Source organism: Ornithorhynchus anatinus, chromosome 17 (genome assembly GCF_004115215.2).
Source record: "Ornithorhynchus anatinus isolate Pmale09 chromosome 17, mOrnAna1.pri.v4, whole genome shotgun sequence".
NCBI lineage: Eukaryota > Metazoa > Chordata > Mammalia > Monotremata > Ornithorhynchidae > Ornithorhynchus > Ornithorhynchus anatinus.
Window position 1 is genome coordinate 14,973,791 of NC_041744.1, and position 5,536 is coordinate 14,979,326.

Genomic DNA, 5,536 nt, shown 5'->3' on the forward strand with positions numbered 1-5,536 from the left:
TTTTATTACCAGAACCCCCAACAAGTAAGGCATTAAAGGGTTATCTTGGCAGTGTGAGGTAAGGAGGCTCCTGATGCTGGAGAAAGAAATTTTGTTTTTCTAAACAATGTGTCAAAAGCTAGTCGAATTGCTGGTGGGTTGGAGAAAATGAGCAAAATGCACCATTCGGGTGTTTTCTTTTTTTACGGCATTTGTTAAGTGCTTACTATGTGCCAGGCACTGTTCTGAGCGCTAGGGCAGATACAGGTTAATCAGGTTGGATGTCGCCAACGTCCCACACGGGGCTCACAGTCTTAATCCCCACTTTACAGTTGAGGTAACTGAGGCATGGAGAAGTGAAGTGACTTAACCATGGTCACACAGCAGGTAAATAGCAGAGCCGGGATTAGAACCCAGGTCCGTACGACTCCAAGGAGTACAATCTATTCACTACGTCACACTGCTTCATGCTTTTTCCCTGAAGCTGAGAAGAGAAGGTGCCCTGGTTCCCATCATTGGCTTGACGTACCTCAGCACTGAGTATTTCTAAATCTCTTGGTGACATCTTTATCCCTTGTCTCTCCACAATGGTATTTTAAGGGGGTGCATTTAGAAGAGGAGGGCCCAATGAGGGCAGTGACATTTCCAGGCTCAAAAGTCATAATCTAGGCAAGAATAGAATTCAGAACCTCTTGGGTTGACCACTCCATTTGGCCGGAGGCGAGCAGGGAGGCAAGATGAAGAGAAGGAAAGAAGGAAGAAAGGAAAGAAGACCTAAAAAGAAAAGGAAGAAAGAGAAGACAAGGTAGAGAGAGAGAGAAGAGAGGAAAGGAGAGAAAGGGAGAGAGGAGAGGGGAAAGGTGAGAAATGGAGGAAAAGAGTCAGAGAGAGAAGAAGGATAGAGGAGAGGGAGAAAGAAGAGAGGAGACAGAAGAGAATGGGAGAGAGAGGGTGAAAGCAAGGAAAGTGCTTCCAACTCTGTTGTATCGTACCTTCCCAAGCACTTCGTACAGTGCTCAGCACACAGTAAGCGCTCGATATGAACCACTGATTGATCGAGGGAAAGACCATTTATAAATGAGACAGTAGTAAGATTTCCTGGTTTTCAGTAGGGATTTCGAAGTTCGTCGGGAATAAAATTCCCCACATTAACCCTTAAAAAGCCCAGGGCTACGTTATTAGCTAAGGTTTCGGTAACAGGGCTTGGCAATGGGAAGAATGCTTAATTCGGGAACTGGAATCCTCCCAGTCTGACGTTCCACCAGGTTTGAGAGTCGTATTTCTGGCTGCACCTCCAGAGGGCCCCTGCCGGCCTTCGTGCCTGATGTGTGCTTTCCACCCCACGCAGCTTGGACGCCCCATTAATCGTTAACCTGGAATTTACACGGCCGAAGCCGGAATGCTCAGAACCGCCGGACTTCTGGGCTCCCCGGGCGGGAGAGAGAAAGACGGCGTCTCATCCCACACCACCGCCGGTCCAGAAACACACCCTTAAATAGAACCGGTGTGGCCTAATGGATAGAACAAGGGCCTGGGAGTCAGGAGGACCTGGATTCTAATCCCGGCTCCGCCACTTGTCCACTGTGTGACCTTGGGCAAGTCGCCGAACTTCTCCGGGCCTCGGTTACCTCATCTGTCAAACGGGGATTAAGATCGTGAACGCCGTGTGGAATGGGAACTGTGTCCAATCTATCCCAGTACTGAGCACAGTGCCTGGCACTTACTAAGCGCTTAATAAATACCATAAAAAATGAGGGCTTTCACTAAAGGCACTAGCCTAACTTCCTCAATCAATCTGCCAGCAGGAGTTGAACTTCAGCTGGGAAAGCCCTAGTTCCCATCCTTTCCAGACTGTGAACATTCAGCTCTGGATTGGGGCCAAGTCTACTGAGTGACCTTGGGCAAGTCACTTAACTTCTCTGGGGCTCACAGTCTTAATCCTTACGTTGCAGATGAGGCCCAAGTGGGACATGGACTTTTTCCAACATGATTATCTTCTATCTTCCCCAGTTCTTAGTACAGGGCTTGGCACATAGTAAAGTGCTTAGCAAATACTATAAAAAAATAAGTGGAGAGGACACCGTTTAGGGGTATGGAAACCTAGGTTTTTAGATTCCTGGTTCTTTTCTACCTCACTGGTTTGGGCGATTTAATCGCTCTGGGCCTCAGTTTCCTCCTCATGGAAGGGTCTAAGTAATGGCAAAATTGGGGGATTGGGCCCTAGTCATAACCCAAATTCAGCCTTCCTCACCACAGAGTTTGATGGTGATTTTGCTCCTGATTAACCAGGCAGTATCACATCATGATCATCAGATCTGAAGACGTTTCCCCACCACAACTCGAACAGCTCGCGGGATGCAGCGAAGACTCCCCTCCCACCACGACCCCATTCCCACCATGGGGAGACTCTTCTCTGTCTGAGGTTGAAAAAATTAAAATTCCGATCCCCATCAACGGTTTCCGATTCCGATTTTTCAAGGGCTATTAAAATGGATTTGGGGCACAGACCCGGGGGGCTAGTGCCCGGTGACACACCTGCATGGGATTGGTGTGCTATAAGGAGAGATGAGATAATGTCTGTGAATTGCTTTGGCTTCCTTGGAGACAGGTGCTATAGAAACACAAGGGGGTATTATCCTTATTTTTTTTTTAAGTACAGAAGGGCAAATTCCACCACTGTAATAAAGACAACTGTTCTCTGTGATCCATGAAAGCTGCTACCTGAAAGCTAGACCGCTTTAACCACAAAATCCCTGCGCAGTGAGGATCCACCTTTAATAGGAATCCAGCTTAAGGGGATTTCTAGATCCCTTTAAGGAAAGTTTACTGCGGAAGAGAGGAGTCTGAGATGGTGATCCCATGACTAATCCGTACCAGGACAAAGAAGAGGCTGAGGCCTCTCTGCTTTCTTCTAGACTGTAAGCTCGTTGTGGGCAGGGCACGTCAGTCGTATTGATTGAGCGCTTACTACGTGCAGAGCGCTGTACCAAGCATTAGGGAGAGTACAATTAAATAATATAGTACAACAGAACAATAATGGATCCACCCTGTTATATTGCACTCCCCCAAGCACTTAGTACAGTGCTCTGCACACAGTTGGTGTTCAGTACATACAATTGCTCTGTCCGTCTCCCCCGATTAGACCGTAAGCCCGTCAAAGGGCAGGGACTGTCTCTATCTGTTACTGATCTGTACATTCCAAGCGCTTAGTACAGTGCTCTGCACATAGTAAGCGCTAAATAAATACTAGTGAATGAATGAATGAATGAATTTCCTGACAGCCAGCGTTACGTCTTGGGTGCGTCAGGAGTTCCCTAGCAACCCCTGAAATGGCAACACAGAGCAACACCTCTGAAGAGGGAATCAGAAGTGGTTCGCACTGGGGGACTGAGGGGAAAAAAGAAGGGTATTATCTGTAAGCTATTAATCAATCAGGAAATTAATTAATCATCACTGATGCTTATTGAGAGCCTACAGAACACTGTACTAAGCGAGAAGCAAAACACGTTACCTACCTTCAACAAGTTTGCAATCTAATGGAGAATAGAGGCAGACGAAAATCAGTTACCAACAGTGGGTGGAGGGAAATTGAAGGGACAATTGAATACAGAGAAGTAGCGTAGCCTAAGGAGGTTAGGGCATAGGCCTGGGAGTCGGAAGGACCTGGGTTCTAATCCTGGCTCTGCCACTCGTCTGCTGTGCGACCTTGGGCGAGTCACTTAATTTTTCTGTGCCTCAGTTACCTCATCTGTAAAATGGGAGTGGCGACCATGAGCCCTATGGGGGACAGGGACCGTGTCCAATTTAATAAGCTTGTATCTACCCCAGGGCTTAGTACAGTACTTGACATATACTTAGTGCTTAACAAATACCATTTTAAAAAATACACATATATGTATAGATAGCTATATATTAAAATATATACACAAAATATTTATATACTTATATATGTATATTAATAAGCTCAGAAATATATTATGTATATATTTTAAAAATACATAACTAAATATGTATATGAATATATAGGTATATGAATGTATTGAATATATCTATATATACAGATATGTAAGTGCTGAGGATGGGCATCCATTCAATGGTATTTAGTGAGCGCTTACTGAGTGCAGAGCGCTGTACTAAGCGCTTGGAAAGTACAATGCGGCAACAAAGAGAGACAATCCCTGCCCACAATGGGCTGGCAGTCTAGAAGGGGGAGACAGGCAGCGAAAACAAGTAAACAGGCATCAACAGCATCAATGTAAATAGACTATATAAGTAGAATCGGCAGAAGATACGTAAGGGCTGCGGGTGGCTGTTGAGAATCAATCAGGGAAGTCTTCGTGGATGAGGTGAGATTTTCGGAGAGCTTGGACGTTGGGGAGAGCTGGTGCTCTAACAGTTTGGGAATGGAGGAGAGAGTTCCAGCCTGGGGAAGCAGGATGGACAAGGGGGAGTCCAGAGCAAGGGGGAGTTTGGTGGGAGTGATGAGCACAAGGAGTGGCGGGAGAAGAGAGCTGACATGTAAAACGGGGAGAGCTGATGGACAGCGGAGCTTTTTAGTAGACGTCTCGGTGGTTAGAACTCGGTCCTGGGAACCAGAGAACCTGCGTTCTAATCCCGCTCCGCCACGTGCCTGCTGTCTGACCTTGGGTGAATCACGTAACTTCTCTGTGCCTCGGTTTCCTCCCCTATTAAATGGGGCTTCCAATAACTGGTCTCCCTCCCACTTAGAGAGCCCCATGTGGGACAGGCACTGTGTCCGACCTGATTGACTCAGATCTACCTCAGCTCTTAGAACGGTGCCCGACACGTAGTAAGCGCCTAAAAATACCCTAATCAATTATTAATCACCGAACGGTTCCATCTTAGATTTCCAGGACCATGTCCGTGACCCGGGACGTGGTGGACCCAGAGATTTACCTCTTCCAAGAGAGCAGCGGTCAGTCTGTCTCTCTGATCAACTAGGGCCTAGCCCCCCACCCCCCGACCTCCCCACCCCCAAAGCCATCTGGGAGACGGCTAGCCAGCGGGATCCTCTTTCTTGGGCAAATTTCCTGTCCTCAATTCCTGTGCGTGGAGGCAATCCGTGTAGAGGCCAGAGTTCTGGGCACTCTCCCAGAACCTGCCTGGGCGACAGGTGGAGGATGAACTTTTTTATGAAGAGGGAGAACTGCAGCAGAGACCCCCGATCTCTCTTCTGCCCTGCCTCCCACCCCATTGGGAGGGTCTCTGCTAGGCCCCAGGAAGGTAGAGGGGAGGTGGGAGGCGGCTGGGGAGGGGGAGAGGAGAGGGGAAGAGAGAGAGGTTAGAGTGGAGGGGGACGAAATCAAAGAAAATTGCAAAAGTCAATGGCCTGGAACAGGAGGGAGGCTCAGCAACTGCAATGTGACTTTGATTCCCCTATCATAACCCTGAATTAAAAATTCAGGCAATTATCTGCATGGCTTCCCTCTGATTAGGCCCAGCCAGGAGCTCATTAATGCAGCGGCACAGAGGAAACCCATTAGAGCTTGTGAAATGGAATGTTTCTCTGAGAACAGGTTCCGCTTGATGAAAAGGC

The 5,536-nt window shown here is 47.7% G+C and overlaps 1 long non-coding RNA gene across 1 annotated transcript; it reads left to right on the forward strand.

Annotated features, from left to right (window-relative positions):
• The first annotated feature begins 746 nt into the window (after positions 1 to 746).
• LOC114817718 lies at positions 747 to 2,433 on the forward strand. The gene is made up of 2 exons (XR_003765580.1): positions 747 to 784; positions 2,269 to 2,433. It is a non-coding gene; the product is annotated as an uncharacterized LOC114817718 (long non-coding RNA).
• Positions 2,434 to 5,536: the final 3,103 nt, after the last annotated feature.